Source organism: Chiloscyllium plagiosum, unplaced genomic scaffold (assembly GCF_037043375.1).
Source record: "Chiloscyllium plagiosum isolate Xiang-an unplaced genomic scaffold, Cpla_swu_hap1 HiC_scaffold_44, whole genome shotgun sequence".
In the NCBI taxonomy this organism is placed as follows: Eukaryota; Metazoa; Chordata; class Chondrichthyes; order Orectolobiformes; family Hemiscylliidae; genus Chiloscyllium; species Chiloscyllium plagiosum.
Window position 1 is genome coordinate 23,057,511 of NW_028270182.1, and position 17,161 is coordinate 23,074,671.

The following is a 17,161-nucleotide window of genomic DNA, read 5'->3' on the forward strand; positions in this document are numbered from 1 at the left end:
AACGATATACCTGTTTTGGAGGGAGATGACCGCAAGGGACACCTGCACTGCCTTCCTACTCTTTTTCTGTCTTTTGGTCACTCATTCACTGTCACCCTCAGCAATTATAACCCGCGGTGTGACCAGTTCGCTAAACATGCTATCCACGACCTCCTCAGCATTGAGACTGCTCCACAGTGAGTCCATCCGCAGCTCCAGAGCCATCATGCCGTCAAACAAGAACTGCAGGGGAACTGATGAACTGGAGATTTATTCTGAGGATATTTGGAGCTTACTTAAACTGCAAAAATGTCCAGAATTGATTCTTTGTGTGGGTCAGAAACATTAATCCCAAATGTCGCTCTCCTCCTCTGAGCTAGTCAGTCTCAACAAATAGAAAATTACAGTGCAGTAGAGACCCTTTGGCCCTCGATGTTGCACCAACCTGTGGAACCAATCTGAAACCCATCTAGCCTACACTATTCCATTGTCATCCATATGTCTTTCAATGACCATTTAAATGCCCTTAAAGTTGGCAAGTCTACTCCTGTTTACTCAAAGAACTTACCTCTGACATCTGTCCTATATCTATCACCTCTCAATTTAAAGCTATGTTCTCCTCGTGCTAGTTATTGCCATCCAAGGAAAAATGCTCTCACTCTCCAGCCGAACTAACCCTTTGATTATCTTATATATTTCAATTAAGTCGCCTCTCAACCTTCTTCTTTCCTTGTAAGACCCTCCCTCCATACCAGGCAACCTTCAAGTAAATCTTCTTTGAACCCTTTCCAAAGCGTCCACATCCTACCTATAATGCAGTGACCAGAGCAGTTCGCAATACTCCAAGTGTGGCTGCACCAGACTTTTGTACAGCTGCAGCATGACCTCATGGTTCCGAAACACAATCCCTGTACCAATAAAAGCTAACACACCGTATGCCTTCTTAACAACCCTATCAACCTGGGTGGCAGCTTTCAAGAATCTATGCTGGACACCGAGATCTCTCTGCTCATCTACACTTAACATTTGTCCAGTACTCTGCATTCCTGTTACTCCTTCCAAAGTAATAGGGAAGGATTTAGTTGCTGTGATGGGTTACAAAAGAGGGGGAGAATATATGGGTTGGAGAATGATACAAAGATAGGAAGAAATGCAGGGATTTGAGGATATTACAGCGATAGGGAAGTGTGTAACAGCTGGAAGAAGCTCCAAAGATATGGAGCGGCGCAGGGGGGGGGGGATGAGTTTGCAGAGGATTGGAGGGCCTGGAAGGGGTGTCAGGCTGGAGGATGTTACAGAGACAGGAAGTGATGTAGATGGCGGAGTTGGTCCCATATGTAGGACCGACATAGGTGCTGGAGGCTGATGCACAGATAGTGAGGGATGTCAGGGCAGAACACTTTACACAGATAGGGAGAGATGTCATTGCTGGATGAGATTTTGAGTTTGGGTGATCAAGGAGGTTACAGAGATAAGGTGGGTTTATATCTTTGAAGGGGATAACAAAAGTAGAGTGGTGAGTTGGGGCTGAACTAAATTACAGACATATGGAGTGATGCAATTTTTACAGAGTTAGAGAGGTCTGTAGTTGCTGGAGCAGGTTACAGAGATAAGGAGGAGTGTATGTGCTGCAGGGATTTACAGACATAGTGCATTTTATAGGTGATGAGGAATTTTACAGACAAATGGAGGGGTGGTTGCGAGGTTTCAGAAATAGATATGTATGTTGAACTGGAAGTTGTTACAGATATATGGAGGGTGTAGATGCTGGAGGAGATTACATGGATAGAGAGGCATGTAGATCCCAGAGGTTGATACAGAGATTGAGACACTTGCAGGGACTGGGGGAGATCACAGTGACAGGGAGGGATGTAGCAGCTGGAGAACATTACAGAGACAGGGAGGGGTGCAATGGCTGAAAAAGTTTACAGAGATAGGGAGGGATGTAGAGGGTGCAGAAGGGTCCAACAGCAGGGAGGTGTGTAGGGGCTGGAGAGGGTTACAGAGACAGAGTGGGGTGCAGTGGCTGGAGGAAATTAAATAAGAAGGGATGTAGCTGCTGTCAGAGGTTATAGAGGTGGATGGGTCAGAGAGGGTGGGGGCCTCTAGGAGCTGGAGATAATTACAGATTCACCCAGAAACTCAACTAATGCTCGCATTCTAATCCCACCACAGCAGATTACAGAATCTGAATTCATTAATAAATGCTTGGTATTAAAAATCCATGAAAGCATTGTCGATTGTTGGAAAAATCCACTTGGCTAACTGATAGCCTTCAGGGAAGGAAATCTACCATTCTCACCTGGTCTGACCCACATATGGATCAGACCCACAGCAATGTGGTTGACTTGCCCTCTGAAATCTCAAGCCACTCTGTTGTATTAATAGCTGCAAAATCTCAACAAAGAAATGTTAGCCCACATGGCAGACTGGTTAACAAGGTTAGATCACAGGGAGAATTAGCCACTTGGATACAAAACTGGCTCAAAGCTAAGAGACCGAGATTGGTGGTGGAGGGTTGCTTTTGCCCAGGAAGAGGGTTTTTTAAAAATTTCCCTTTGTTCTGAATTTGGACACCTTGGCGGATCAAGGGACTTTTATTTTAGTTCCATATTGTCCCTGTCCCAGATGCATTTGATGGGGATCAGTATGAGGGGCATTTTATCTTTAGTTGAAATGAGCAGGGCAACTTCCCCTGGATTCTAAACCATTGTTGTCCTTGTCCGGCAGTGTTGTTCAGCCAGAGCTGATGGGATTCATTTATTTGTTTTATTTGATTTTTGCTGCGTTTATTTTTACTTTGCCTCCCTGTGGTCCCAGCCCAAAAGAGGTTGATGGGGCTGAAATCAAGGGAAGCCATTTTTATTTCTTTATTTGTTTATGTTTTTCCCACCAAGTAATAGGGTCCTTATTTTTGTTCAACAAAGTCACGGCAGCTTTATGTCTGTTTTGAAAGAGCAGAATGGACTTTGCTGTATATTTCATTTGGTTCTGTCCCTGTCCTGGGAGTGTTTAATCGGAACAGATGCACGACGTCTTGGTTTTCTCAGTTTATTAACTTTTGTTTAAAAGAGTGGAGGATTGCTTCTCAGACTGGAGGCCTGAGACCAATGGTGTGCCATAAGGATCGGTGTTGGGTCCACTCCTTTTTGACATTTGTATAAATGATTTGGATATGAATATACAAGGGATGGTTGGTACGTTTGCAGATCAGACCAATATTACTGGTGCAGTGGACAGTGAAGAAAGTTACCTCAGAGTATAACGGTACCATGATTGATGGGAAGAGGAGTGGCAGGTGGAGTTTAATTTAGAAAAAATGTGAAGTGTTGCATTTTAGTTGGCAAATCAGTGCAGGATGCGTACCCTCAATGGTAAGATCCTGAGGAAGGTTGCCAAGCAAAAAGACCTTGGGGTACAGAATCATAGTTCCTTGAAAGTAGAGTTGCAGGTAGACAGCGCGGTGAAGAAGGTGTTTGTTATGCTTTCCTTTATTGGTCAGCGCATCGAATATAGGAGTTGGGATGGCGTGTTGTGGTTGTACAGAACGTTAGTTCTGATTAAGCAAAGTCTTTTTCCCCAGGATAGGCAAGTTCAAACACACAGGGCACAGGTTTCAGGTGGGTGGAAGAAAAATTTACAAGGGGACCTAACGGGCAGCATTTTCACACAGAGGGAGGTTTGTGTATGGAATAAGCTGTCAGAGGAGGTTGAGGCAGTGGGTGAAATTACAACATTTATAAAGCTTCTGGATGGGCATATGAATAGGAAGGGTTTAGAGGCCAAATGTTGGCAAAGGGACTCAGATTAATTTAGGATATGGACGAGTTAGACTGAAGGCTCTGTTTCCTTGCTATAGAACTCTATGACTCTCTGATCCTTTAATCATTCTTCAAAACACCTTTATCATGATAAATTAAATGGAGTCAATTTGAGCTACTGAAGGTGATATTAGGTCAGGTGACAATAACTTATTCAAAGTGGTAGATTTTAAGAAGCATCTTAAATAGGAGAATGAGCTGGCTGATCAGAAGGACCTTGAGAGGATGTCCTGACAGCTCAGTGATACAGGATCATTCCCAATTGTCAGACTTACTGTTGTCTCCTCCCTACTATTTCATTTGATGTAATTCTATGAAATCTGTAATTTTTTTTACCATCACACCAGCTCGCCAACATTTACACCACAGCAGAACATCAAACACTTTCATGGAGATTTTGCAAAAGAAGATTTCCACCAGTCCAAGAAAGCAAAGAAATCAATGAACGACTTTGGTACGTTTTGACAGATGAGTGGGAACTTAAACTTGAGAATTTGAAGGACAACATGTCTGAGTAGGTCACTGCGGTCAGTGGATGATCAGGAAACGGGGTTGTTAGGAAATTAAACCAGGAGGCCGACAGAAATTAAAACAAAGTAAATGTATGGAGTTTATAATCTGGTGTCAGATCATATGGAATACAAGGGTCGAGAAGTAACAACAGAATGAACGATTGTTTCTTGGAGATCGTGAGGACTGCAGGTACTCGAGAGTCAGCATCTCAGGAATAGACAGTCGATGTTTTGGGCAGGAGTCATCATCAGGACTGATGAAGAGTCCTGCCAAAAAGTTGACTTTACTGATCCTTGGATGCTGCCTGACCTGCTGTGCTTTTCCAGCACCACAATTTATCGACAATGATTGTTTCCCCAATTGTGAGCTGAGGAAGGAATGGGTTTAGGAGCTGTTATACAGGTAGAAACAATAATTACAGAGTCAGAGAGATGTACAGCGTGGAATTATACCATTCATCGCTTCTTCTGGCACCTCATTCCATACACGCAGCACCATCTGCAGGAAAAAGTTGTCCCTTAAGTATCTTTTAAATCTTTCCCCTCTCACTGTAAATATCTTGGTGTTGGTATGAATATCTTTTTGAATTGATCTCAGGCTCCATTCTAAAGCCAGAAGCAAACAGGGTTCATCCAGCGTCAGTTCCCGCTGAGCTCCATGGAGTCAGCGAGAACCATGAAACCTTTTCATGGAATGCTGGTTCATCTGCCACATCCGACCCTATTCCCAGGCTTTGGACCCCGTCTGTCACCAAGCCCTCTCGTTGGGTCTTGGATTCCTCATCAACACAGCAGCTGATTGGTGGAAAGAAATGAATAAAGAACAGGAGTGATATCAGCATCAGGCCTCGGGGGAACTGAGTGGGTAGAATACAGAATTGCTGAAAATACATTTGTAATCAAAAGACATATTTTTCAGTCTATTTTTAATCTTTATGAGAAGAAACTTCTCACGTTTTTATATTTTGTGTGGATCAGAGAATTCAGTGGGGAAGCGTGGTCAGGACCCTGACATTACTGTTCCCACTCTGGCCTGCAGTGAACAATGATACTTCCACCAGGTCATTGCTTGTACATTGGTTTCACTCACTGAGAACTGATTGCTTGGGATAATGGAATTGGGTACAAATTTGCTTGGGATAAATATATCTTTTGTCCATGACTAATTCCTCTTTTGTCTTTGCTTTTATTGTTCATCTTTCTACTAACTGTTGCTCATTACTGACAGTGCTTTGCACTGACTTTGCTCCTGCAGTTTCTTTCATTTTCTCCTCAGATGGAGTCATTACTTGTCCATTTGAAAAGGAGTGTTATCACGTTGCTGCTCCTCCTTCTCCTCTCGGCCTATTCCTCATTCCATTACCTGCTGCATCTAATTTTAGCTCTCAGTTACTTGATTCATTCATCAATTAAATTATTTTTATAATGAGATATTTCACAGCATACTTTAACTGGTCTCTGAAAATGTTCGGCATCACCACAATAATAAGTGCATTTGTGCAGTGTGCATGCGAATAGATAATAAGCAGTAGAATGCAAGGGATGACCAGTACTGAAGAAATGTAAAATATACCCCAACCAGAGAAACGTGAAACTGGCAGCTATGGCAAAGAATAAAACCATAGATTTCTTTTTGATCTCTATCTCTGATTAATTCTCCATGTTTCTCTGACATCTCAGTCCCTTACGCACCTTAACAGCCTCAAAGATATACCTCACAGTCAGAATGTTGATAAAGAGAATAAAAAATGGACAATAAAAATGGTGTTAAAGTTTTTTTGAAATGTAGAAAACCTGGCCACCGTCAGTAATATCTATAACTTACTGGTAACACAATCATTGGAGCATTATTGATGATATTACAAGCTTGAAACCGAAAGTAGGTGGGAATGTTTTTGAAAGAAAAGTAAGTGCAGTGTTTTCTCTGTACAATACTGAGATTTCATCTGATGAAAACAAATGTGACAAATCGATCAAAAGAAAAAGCGACAGTGAACCAGACAAAGGAATCAATGTTCAGGCAGGAAAAGGCATTGATGATATTACAAACAGGAGTGATGTCCAGGAAACACAGTGGATAACAATAATACATAAATCGATCCAAGTACGACTTCAAACACACTGAACAGTAGATCTGACATTGCCATGGCCACCAGATAGCGAGTGCTGTATGCAGACCTAACCAAGCTAAGATGACTATCACCACTGGGCTAACTGTAAGCGAGAGAAAGGGAAGAAGAGACTTCAAGTTACTGACCAAACATTCTCTGTGCCTGAGCCCAGACTGTACGTAATGACACAAAGGTAATTGTTGCTCCGTGTCATATGAAGTTTAAGGGATCTGAACCACAGCAGCAACCTCTCTCTAAACAAATCATTTGCACTTTTAAAAGACAGAGGGAAGAACATGAGCAGCAGATTGCTCACAGAAACATGGTCATGTACTCAATTTTTTTTGGAGGGTTGGCAGTGGTGGATTTCACCTGCTTTCTAGGTTACTCTGACTGGCTGGAGTTTCTCCTAAGACCACGCATTCACACAATGACATCTGGGATCAGTAAAACAAAGACTGGGAGACACCTAACACAGACATTGATCGCAAACTTCCTGCATTCGGTTTTGGAGTCTCCACAGCTCAGATTGCCCCCATGTTGTATGAACAACAGTACAGGGCATTGAATTACTCCAAAATGATGAATACCCTCCAATGGATATGGATAAAGAAATGATCATCCATTGAGTCCCTTACTTCTGCACAGCAATGAACATCCTGACAATCTGAACTATGAAAGTATTCAGCAGTGAATCCAACCATTCTGCCCCAGGGTGGTTGGATTCAGAGGAGCAATCAGAAAAGCTTCAAGATTTGGTATGACTCCCCAGTCATGTTCATGACCCCGACCCAAATAAAACCTGCATCTACGCAGCATTTATCATTCTCGTTTATTCATCGGACACATCATCTGGAATGAAGCAAAGCTTCCTGTCTGATGACCAGGCTCACGCACCTAGCTCCTCTCTTTCTGAACACAGAGCACCCCCCTCCCAGATTTGGAACACACACCAGAGCTAGAAATCCCCATAGTTGACCGAGCACTCCCCATCGATATCACCAGAATTGTACCACAGCTTGTTCTGATCGTGATGTGGAGGTGCTGGAGTTGGACTGTACTTCCAAATAAAACTGTTGGACTATAAGTGGTGTTGTGTGCTTTTTAACTTTGTTCGAGGAGACCCAAGCATTTTCCTATTGATAGAATCAGAGACTGACTGCATGGATGCAGGCCAATGCTGAAAATTAGGGGAGATAGCCTCATGGCCTTATCACCATACCATTAATTGGGATTTAGGTAATGTAATGTGGAGCTGGGTTCGATGTCCATCATGGCAGATAGTGGAATTTCAATTCAAGAAAAATCTGGATTTCTAATGTCTGATGATGACGATGCAATGGCTGTCAGTTATTGGGGTTAAAAAAAATCTCATTCACTAATAACCTTTAAGGAAGATAATCTGTTATCCTTAACTGGCCTGGCTGAGATATTACTCAGATCCACAACAACCTGTTTAACTCTTACCTGCCCCTGGGCAATTAGGGAAGGGTGGTAAATGCTGGCCTAGCCAATGACACCCACATCCCTTCAATAAATGGAGGTTTCCATGCACAGCAACTCCCTAGCCCAGGTGACTGCTCCATTTTTAGACCATTCCCTGGGATTGGATATCTCCACACTCAGTTAACACTATCACTGAAATGAATCACCCAGAATTGATCTACTTTCGAAGATAAGAGATCCTCCCCATGATTCAGTGCAGTTACCTGGAGTAGGGAACAACAATGCAAAGACCCCAGTATAAAGCACAGATAGCAGAGGCAAAAGGATCTGCCTCCCGGCATTGAGACCAGCAAGAGTTGGGAAATGCTTTGGACTCAGTAAAGTAAGCAATGTCACGGATTATCCGCTGGGATTGCTGATGCCCTGAATTTGGCAGAACCTCAGCACCAAGTATCCAGCCTTTCCCCTTGACACGTCTCCTGCTCTCTGCCATACAGTACATTCCCATGGACACTAATCACCCCTTGGGTTCCAAAGTATCCTCAAGCATATTTAGGAATGGTGATTATTTTCAAATGTATTAATGCACTTTCATCGCCCAGCTGTGTTCGCCTTTGTGATGGTGTTGAAGATCTGGCTTTTTGAACATTTGCATTACCTGGCGTGCAGGAAAGCCCACAGTGTTTTTGGAGGAGAGTTGTCGAATTGTTACCCATCAACAGTGATGGATTGACACTATGATTCAAAGTCAGATTGACAGCTGGCTTCAGAGACAGCTTGCATGTGATACTGTTTCTGTGCATCTGCTGTTCTTGTTGGGGATCGTGGGTTTGCGAGGTGCTGTTAAAAAGACACTGAGATTATTATTGGTTTGTGTCTTGTAGGTGATATTCATTGCTGGTCATGCTGTCATTGGTTTAAGAAGTGAATCCTGAATATGGTTTTTGGCATATCAATCAATTGACTGTCCTGCATAACGTGGAGCCTTGTGAATGCTACTCTCAGTGTTGTATCTGAGCTGCACTCAGCCAGATTCATGGAGAGTATTCCATTCCCCCTGAACTATGCTTTCTGAATAGTGTACATGGAGAAGCAGGCAGGGAGCTTATTGTCACAGTATTCAGAGTGTCTGACACAGTCCTGTGGCCACAGCACTTGTATGGCTGGACCAGGTCATTTTCTTGTCAATGGCTGACCCACGTTGTTGTCAGTGAGGTAATACAGTTAGCCAATGGGAGGTTGGTGGATTCCCATTGTTTGGAGATGGTCATTGCCTGGTGTTTGTGGGCTGCGAATTTTACTTTCAATTATCGTGTTATCTCACTGTATATAGATGTAAAATTCTTCATTATCTAATAGTTGTGAATGGTCCTGAGAAAGTATTTCTAACTTGGTAAGCTCTTCCGCTACTCTATTGTGCCTTTTAATACGCATATTCTTCACAAAGGGACACCACCCCGAGATATGCGCCAACGTCTCCGACGCTGCATTACACCTTCTACAAGCCTTCTACAAGCCTTGTTGTTAAAAGATCTTCCATATGATAGGGATGCCCTTGTAGGAAAGGAATTAGTCCTCAGCAGAATTGAGTTGATTACTTTTGATGTTTTCATATAATTTACTTTCTTTATCCAATTATTCGAGATAGTATCGTTCTTATAGTAATGAGAAGGTGTCATTTTTAAATTCCCAATCCAATTCTCCAGTTGAGCTTCCCAATCCGCTTGGCTGACACCAATCCAGGGATCGATCTTAGCACCTAAATATTTATCTGTTTGGCCTGGATCAATAAATTGAATAAAACCATCATTAAATCTCCAATTGGCCTGCTCATTATAAATAAATGTTTTATTTTTAAAAACAAAGCTAAAACCTTTGGTCTTTTTAATGTTGACTTCTAGCCCTGTATTAAAGCAAAATCTCTCTACCAGTTTTAAATTGCATGACATACCCTCATAGGATTCGCTAATCAGCGCTATATCATCGGCAAAAGCCAATGTAGCGCAATGATAACTTTTACCGTCCTGACCTAAAAATACTCCTTGTTTCCTATCTTCTATGGACGTAATTAGAGGGTCCATTACTATATTAAATAAAATCGGTGATAAAGCATCACCTTGCTTTACCCCTCTTAAAATTCCTATACGTTCTGTTTTACAATTAAAACCTTCAATTTGTGTAAAGTTATTTTCATATAGACTTGCTATTAATTTAATGAATAAAGAGGGGACTTGAAGTCTCCTCAAAGCCGTTAAAATCAATTTATGCCCTACTGAGTCGAAAGCCTTTGCGAGGTCTACAAAAACTATTGATAGACTTTTCCTATTTTTCTTAGCCCCTTTAATGATATTTTCTAAGATTTTAATGTTTTCCTCGCAACCAGCCACACCCGTCATAAAACCCTTTTGACGTTTGTTTAGGTTTATCACTTTGTTTAACCGACCGGCCATTACCTTAGTAAATAATCTAAGTATAATTGGACCGATAGTAATAGGCCTCCAGTTATTAATGTCCTTTAATTCTTCCTCATTATTAACTTTGGGAATTAATACGGTCCTACTCAACTTCATACAATTTGGGATTCTCCCGGTTTTAATCCAGATAGAGTAAACCCTGGGGAGTATTGAGTTATCCTTGTTAAACAATTTAGTCACATCCTTTAAGGTCATTCCATCAGGTCCAGCGGCAGTTTCAACGTCAATCACCTTAATGGCCTGAAGGACGCCCTCCACTGTCACTGGGCCTGTCAGTACACCTTCCTCCCACCCTTCATTATTTTTCACGTACTTGGCGAACCCTCTTAGATTGTTTTTCACATTAACCTTCATTAATCTGATTTTATAATACTCCTCCAATTCCTCCTTATTAAGTGGACACTCACTCTTAGCAGGAGCCCCCATCAGGGTTCTTGCCAAGTACCTCCTATTCCTACTATATAATACCTGTACTTCTTTATACCGACCTTTTTTCTTACTAAATCTTTTTTTTGCATTGTTCTTTAGATTAGATTAGATTAGATTAGATTAGATTACCTACAGTGTGGAAACAGGCCCTTCGGCCCAACAAGTCCACACCGACCCGCCGAAGCGCAACCCACCCATACCCCTACACTTACCCCTTCACCTAACACTACGGGCAATTTAGCATGGCCAATTCACCTGACCTGCACATCTTTGGACTGTGGGAGGAAACCGGAGCACCCAGAGGAAACCCACGCAGACACAGGAAGAATGTGCAAACTCCACACAGTCAGTCGCCTGAGGCGGGATTTGAACCCAGGACTCTGGTGCTGTGAGGCAGCAGTGCTAACCACTGTGCCACCGTGCTGCCCCGAATTCTCTTTACTATTTCGTTGTAATTTTATTCCTACCTTTTTGGTCCTTTTTTTATAAGTTCTGGTATTTTTGTTTATTCCTATTCTTTCCATTACTCTATCCATTATATTATCATAATCCTTAATACAGCCTTTTGTCTTCACTATTCCACCCTCTATTCTCTTGATTAGATCCTCCAAGGATTTATCCTCATATTCCCCTCCTTCTATTCTATCACTACTTCCTACCTCAGCTATTCTTTCTATAATTGATTCCTCCTCTTCTCTATCCTCCTCCTCACATGTGGTATTAAGGACTCTTTCTTCCTCCAAACTTATTACCTCACCTAAATTTTTATCCTTGTTTTTATTTTTCAATAACCGTCTCTTATCCGAAATTTGTTTCGCTGTTTTAGTCACTATTCTCTCCGCTAGGAGTTTATTAATATTTTTACATCCCTGCAATTCTATTTCAAGAAGTTGTAAATTTCTTGAAATAGAATTGTTGAGGCAGATGTAAATGATAACATCGAGGATACGACCCTGAAGAATTCCTGCAGAGATGTACGATGGCTGAGATGATTGATCTCCAACAGCCATAACCAACTTCACCTGCTGTCACGATGAAACCAAAGAGATTTATAATCTCATTGAGCACCTTATGTGTTCATAATTTATATGTCTAAGGTTAAGAATTATGTTTAAACTTTAACTGTATACATAGGCACATCTAATTGATGAACACAATCTAATTGAATCAATTGTTACGTAAATGCAAGTCAAACACTCCTGAGTTTGGTGCACTACAGAGTTTGCATGTGGTTGTATTGGAAGGTGAGAGGTTGTGGTACAAAAAACAAGCAACGAGTGACAGAGTTAGGCATCTGGCAGAGTCCGAATATTTGTCATTATCACATAGAAGAAGAGCAATGTTCCTCATTCTGGAAATTGGATTTAACATCTCTGTTAGTGTAGAGTAGTGTTGTGTAGACATGGAGTATACAGTGGAGTTAATGAATATGGAATGCTCATTCAGGGTTAGGATGTTTGGTCATGGGAGATGCTTGTATGGTATATTATAGCACCATGTTAAATGTTCTGTATTCTGGGCTGCTAATTCTATGTAATGCACTCCAACTCAATTATTAACCATAGTCATAATTTTGCAGGTACTAAAGTTAGTTTTTTGTTGTTGAAATGGACACTTTTATTCCTATTACTATATTAACTTAAAACTGATTGATGCAAATTCTCATCAAAGCCTCTTCCTACCAAAAAGGACACAAAATGAAGAGCAGCGATCTCTGGAAAATTAACTGTGGAAAGTCTATGAATTACAGATTCAAGAATTGTTGATCCAAATTTAAACAGATACAGATGTGAAATTGTGTCAACATTTCCAGCTCTATATCCATCCTTATTAATGTACAGAACATAAATTAGTGTTGCCATGTCCTACATGTTGTCCTGACCTTGCTGGAAGATTGATCAGTTCCAAAAATATTATTTGAGTCAAGAATCCTAGAATCCACACTCGGTAAAATTCTAATTGATGCTTATATTTCTACAGTGAAAGACATTCCCGATAAAACATGTCATTGAGGCACCCTCCACTTACAGCTCTGCACTTACTACAATGCGGTATTTACAGACACCCACAGAAAGGAAGAATACTGGGTCAGAAGTTCCTATTCGAGCAGTTACCTCACTCAGTACAATGTCACATCCTCCCAGCAACATGAGGCTACAGCAATCAGAGGGTCCAGCTTGAGATTCGTGATCCCCAATCAGGACAGTTCCACAATCAGTAATACCTTCACTCAGAGTGATTCCTGGAGATCAGGATCAACAGTACATAACATTCCAGTCAATCACTGGATAATGCAGAGTGCCTGTGAGCTGCAGACAGAAGTCTTCTTTTATCTCAATTGAGGAATTAATCCACAGAGTTAGTTTGGAAATGTTAATAGCATACAATTGATATCACACATTCGGAACTCGTGTTGCCTCTGTCAATGCCCATTAAGTCAAAAGTTAAATGTAACCATCATGCATCAGTGAATAAGGTGCTCTGTGGAAGTAACCACTGAACTTCAAGAGAAGAATGAAACTGTCCAAGAGAGCACATTACACAATGCTCATGCCCACGACAGTCAGCCTTTTGCATTGTACTAACCTCTGGCATTATGGCAGTAACACCCGTTCTCTGATTCTTACAGAGTCTGATCTGAAAGCAAATGAAATTTGTTTGATATCTTACCACCAAGCACTCCATCGACTGCATTTCCCCTCAAGTGAGCCACTTTGGAATTGGAGAAACAAGGCATTATTGTATCAAAGAGTTTGATCCACTGTGTTCCTCCCCTGATGTAAAGCACATTGTGCCAGATATGTCCCAGCCAGCAGGGTTAATGCAGCAGCTCTCACATTTACAATGTGCTATGAGAATGTTCAGCTCAGTGTTATCATTGCTGCAAACATTTAAACACTTCCAAGTGCAAGCTAGCAACAACAAGTCCCTTCAATACTACCTCACTCCCACCCCCAACATGACTTTGATCCCTCAATCGCCACAAAACAGTGTGGAGTTTCTCAGAACTTAAATGTGACCTCCAATAAACCACCTCACCTTTATATAATGATTCAATTAACATGAAAAGTTTCAATTAACCAGAAGGAGTTGAACATACTGAGCAGCCCTGTGTGGGGTCAGTTCCCTGAATGGCCATTCTCATCCAGCCCGGAGTCCAGTCAAGAACAAGTTCCCCAAAGTGAACACAGAGAGCACTCATTCCCAATCACTACTGCTTTCCAATCATCCAGAGTGCAAGGAATATGTGGTAACATTTCTAAAAGGCCGATTGGCTCAAATTGGCCAGTGAGATCTTGAATTGCGTTGATGTAACTACAACAAGTCACATTGTAAGTATCTATATAAACCTGTCTCTGTGGTGTAAAGCCATCACTGTCTGGACAGACATCTCGTGCGACAATCGATGCAATGATGTCCCACCCATGAGGCAAAGAGGATCATGTAAATCAGAACTGACAGATGATTCATATTCATTTAGCAGTGTGCTGCTGATGGACGATGAATCATCTGGTCACCCTGAAATAGTATCCAACTCACCAAATCCCTCGGAGCAGTTTAACAAGATCAGGTATCCGAAATCGCAAATCAGTTAATCCAAACCAACTTGTCTTTCAGCTGTGAAAAGGTCCTGTTGACTCAGGCAATCTCTACCATTCTGAGCCCTGTAGACTGGGTACAATAACCGAGATTTTGCAAAGTTGACGGAGTTCTGCAGTGCATGGTGTAACACTATGGTTGCACAGTGAATTGGTCTAAAATGCATCTAGGATGTGCATCTCCAAAATAATAATAATAATCAAAATAATAAATACATATCTCAATTGGTAGCCAAAGACTGAATAACAATCCCAAACAAATGTCCATGGAAGCACCATCATGTTGAACTGTATTGCTCAGGAACATCAAAGAATAACAATAACAAAGGGCAAGGTGGGAAACACCCTGTTGGACAAAGTTGTTTAATCCTCTGGGAAAGCTGCTGCCACAACACTCCAGATCTCAGTGATTGTCCTATTAAGTTCCACACCACTGTATTGTGTAACTTTTTCAGATGGTCCAACTCACACATGTTTTTGACAATCAAATAATCCAACAATACACATCATAACTGCAGGCGTGTGCTCAACACCCCTCCCAGTGATCTGTCCTCACAAGTACCATGCCTTCACATACACTGACTGAGAAAAACACACAGGATAGTCAATACCATCCATGCTGACCCTCATTTATCACTCTGTAAAAACCTGTTCATCCCATGCATTGCCCACTTAGAGTCATAGAGATGTACAGCGTGGAAACAGACCCTTCGGTCCAACCTGTCCATGCCGACCAGATATCCCAACCCAATCTAGTCCCACCTGCCAGCACCCAGCCCATATCCTTCCAAACACTTCCTATTCATAGACCCATCCAAATGCCTCTTAAATGTTGCAATTGTACCAGCCTCCACCACATCCTCTGGCAGCTCATTCCATACACATCTGTTAGGTCTCTTTTATATTTTTCCCCTCTCACCCTAAACCTATACCCTCTAGTTCTGGACTCCCTGACTCCAGGGAAAAGACTTTATCTATTTACCCTATCCCTGCCCCTCATAATTTTGTAAACCTCTATAAGGTCACCACTCAGCTCCAGGGAAAACAGCCTCTCCATGTAGCTCAAATCCTCCAACCCTAGCAACATCCTTATAAATCTTTTCTGAACCCTTTCAAGTTTCACAACATCTTTCCAATAGGAAGGAGACCAGAATTGCATGCAATATTCCAACAGTGGCCGAACCAATGTCCTGCACAGCCGTAACATGACCTCCCAACTCCTGTACTCAATACTCTGACCAATAAAGGAAAGCATACCAAACGCCTTCTTCACTATCCTATCTACTTGCGACTCCACTTTCAAGGAGCTATGAACCCACACTCCAAGGTCTCATTGTTCAGCAACACTCCATCAGACCTTACCATTAAGTGTATAAGTCCTGCTAAGATTTGCTTTCCCAAATGCAGCACCTCGCATTTATCTGAATTAAACTCCATTTGCCACTTCTCAGCCCGTTGGCCCATCTGGTCCAGATCCTGTTGTAATCTGAGGTAACCCTCTTCGCTGTCCACTACACCTCCAATTTTGGTGTCATCTGCAAACTTACTGACTGTACCTCTCATGCTCACATCCAAATCATTTATGTAAATGACAAAAAGTAGAGGACACAGCACCGATCCTTGTGGCACTCCACTGGTCACAGGCCTCCAGTCTGAAAAGCAACCCTCCACCACTACCCTCTGTCTTCTACCTTTGAGCCAGTTCTGTATCCAAATGGGTCATTTTCCCTGTATTCCATGAGATTAGATTAGATTACATTACATTACAGTGTGGAAACAGGCCCTTTGGCCCAACAAGTCCACACCGACCCGCCGAAGCGCAACCCACCCATACCCCTACATTTACCCCTTACCTAACACTACGGGCAATTTAGCAAGGCCAATTCACCTGACCTGCACATCTTTGGACTGTGGGAGGAAACCGGAGCACCCGGAGGAAACCCACGCAGCCACGGGGAGAACATGCAAACTCAACGCAGTCAGTCGCCTGAGGCGGGAAATGAACCCGGATCTCTGGCGCTGTGAGATCTAACCTTGCTAATCAGTCTCCCATGAGGAACCTTGTCGAACGCCTTACTGAAGTCCACATAGACCACATCTACTGTTCTGCCCTTATTGTATCTGGGCTCCCATTAGGAGCGAGCTGCCTGAGAAAGATCCACCAACACAATCCCTTCACATCAAGGATTGCGAAAGACCAGGTATCACTAAAGAGTGGGTTGTTATAAAACCCATCTGACTGATAGCAGGCTGTGAACTCCCACAGAGTGAGACTGGTCTTGCTGAACACTTTCTAGACCAGCCAGGGCTGGTGCTTAGCCAAACCCCATCAATGTGGCCTCAGGGCAAACAGGATAGAGAAATAGACAATGCTGTGGCACCTCCTAACCGATTAGCTTTAAACTCAGCAAGTGAAGATAGTATTCTCTGGCACTGGTATTTGCCTTGCTAAATGGAAATAACATATTTATCAGTCATAGAGTGGAAATAAGTCTGATTGAACTGTAATAGGTAATATTTTCTCAAAGCAAATTAAAAACAGTAGAAACTAATTTAGATCCTTAACTTTAGAATTACGGAAAGACAGAATCACATCGGACAGATAAGGCCCTTCTGCCCATCGAGTTTATCCCGCCAAACGGACACAATCTGTATCAGGCCCACCTTCCGACACTTGGCCCAGAGCCTTGAATGTTATGGTTTCAAGTGCTGACCCAGTACTTTTTTAAAGGTTGTGAGGATTCCTGTCTCTACTACCCTCCTGGAAAAAGGATTGCAGACCCCTACCAT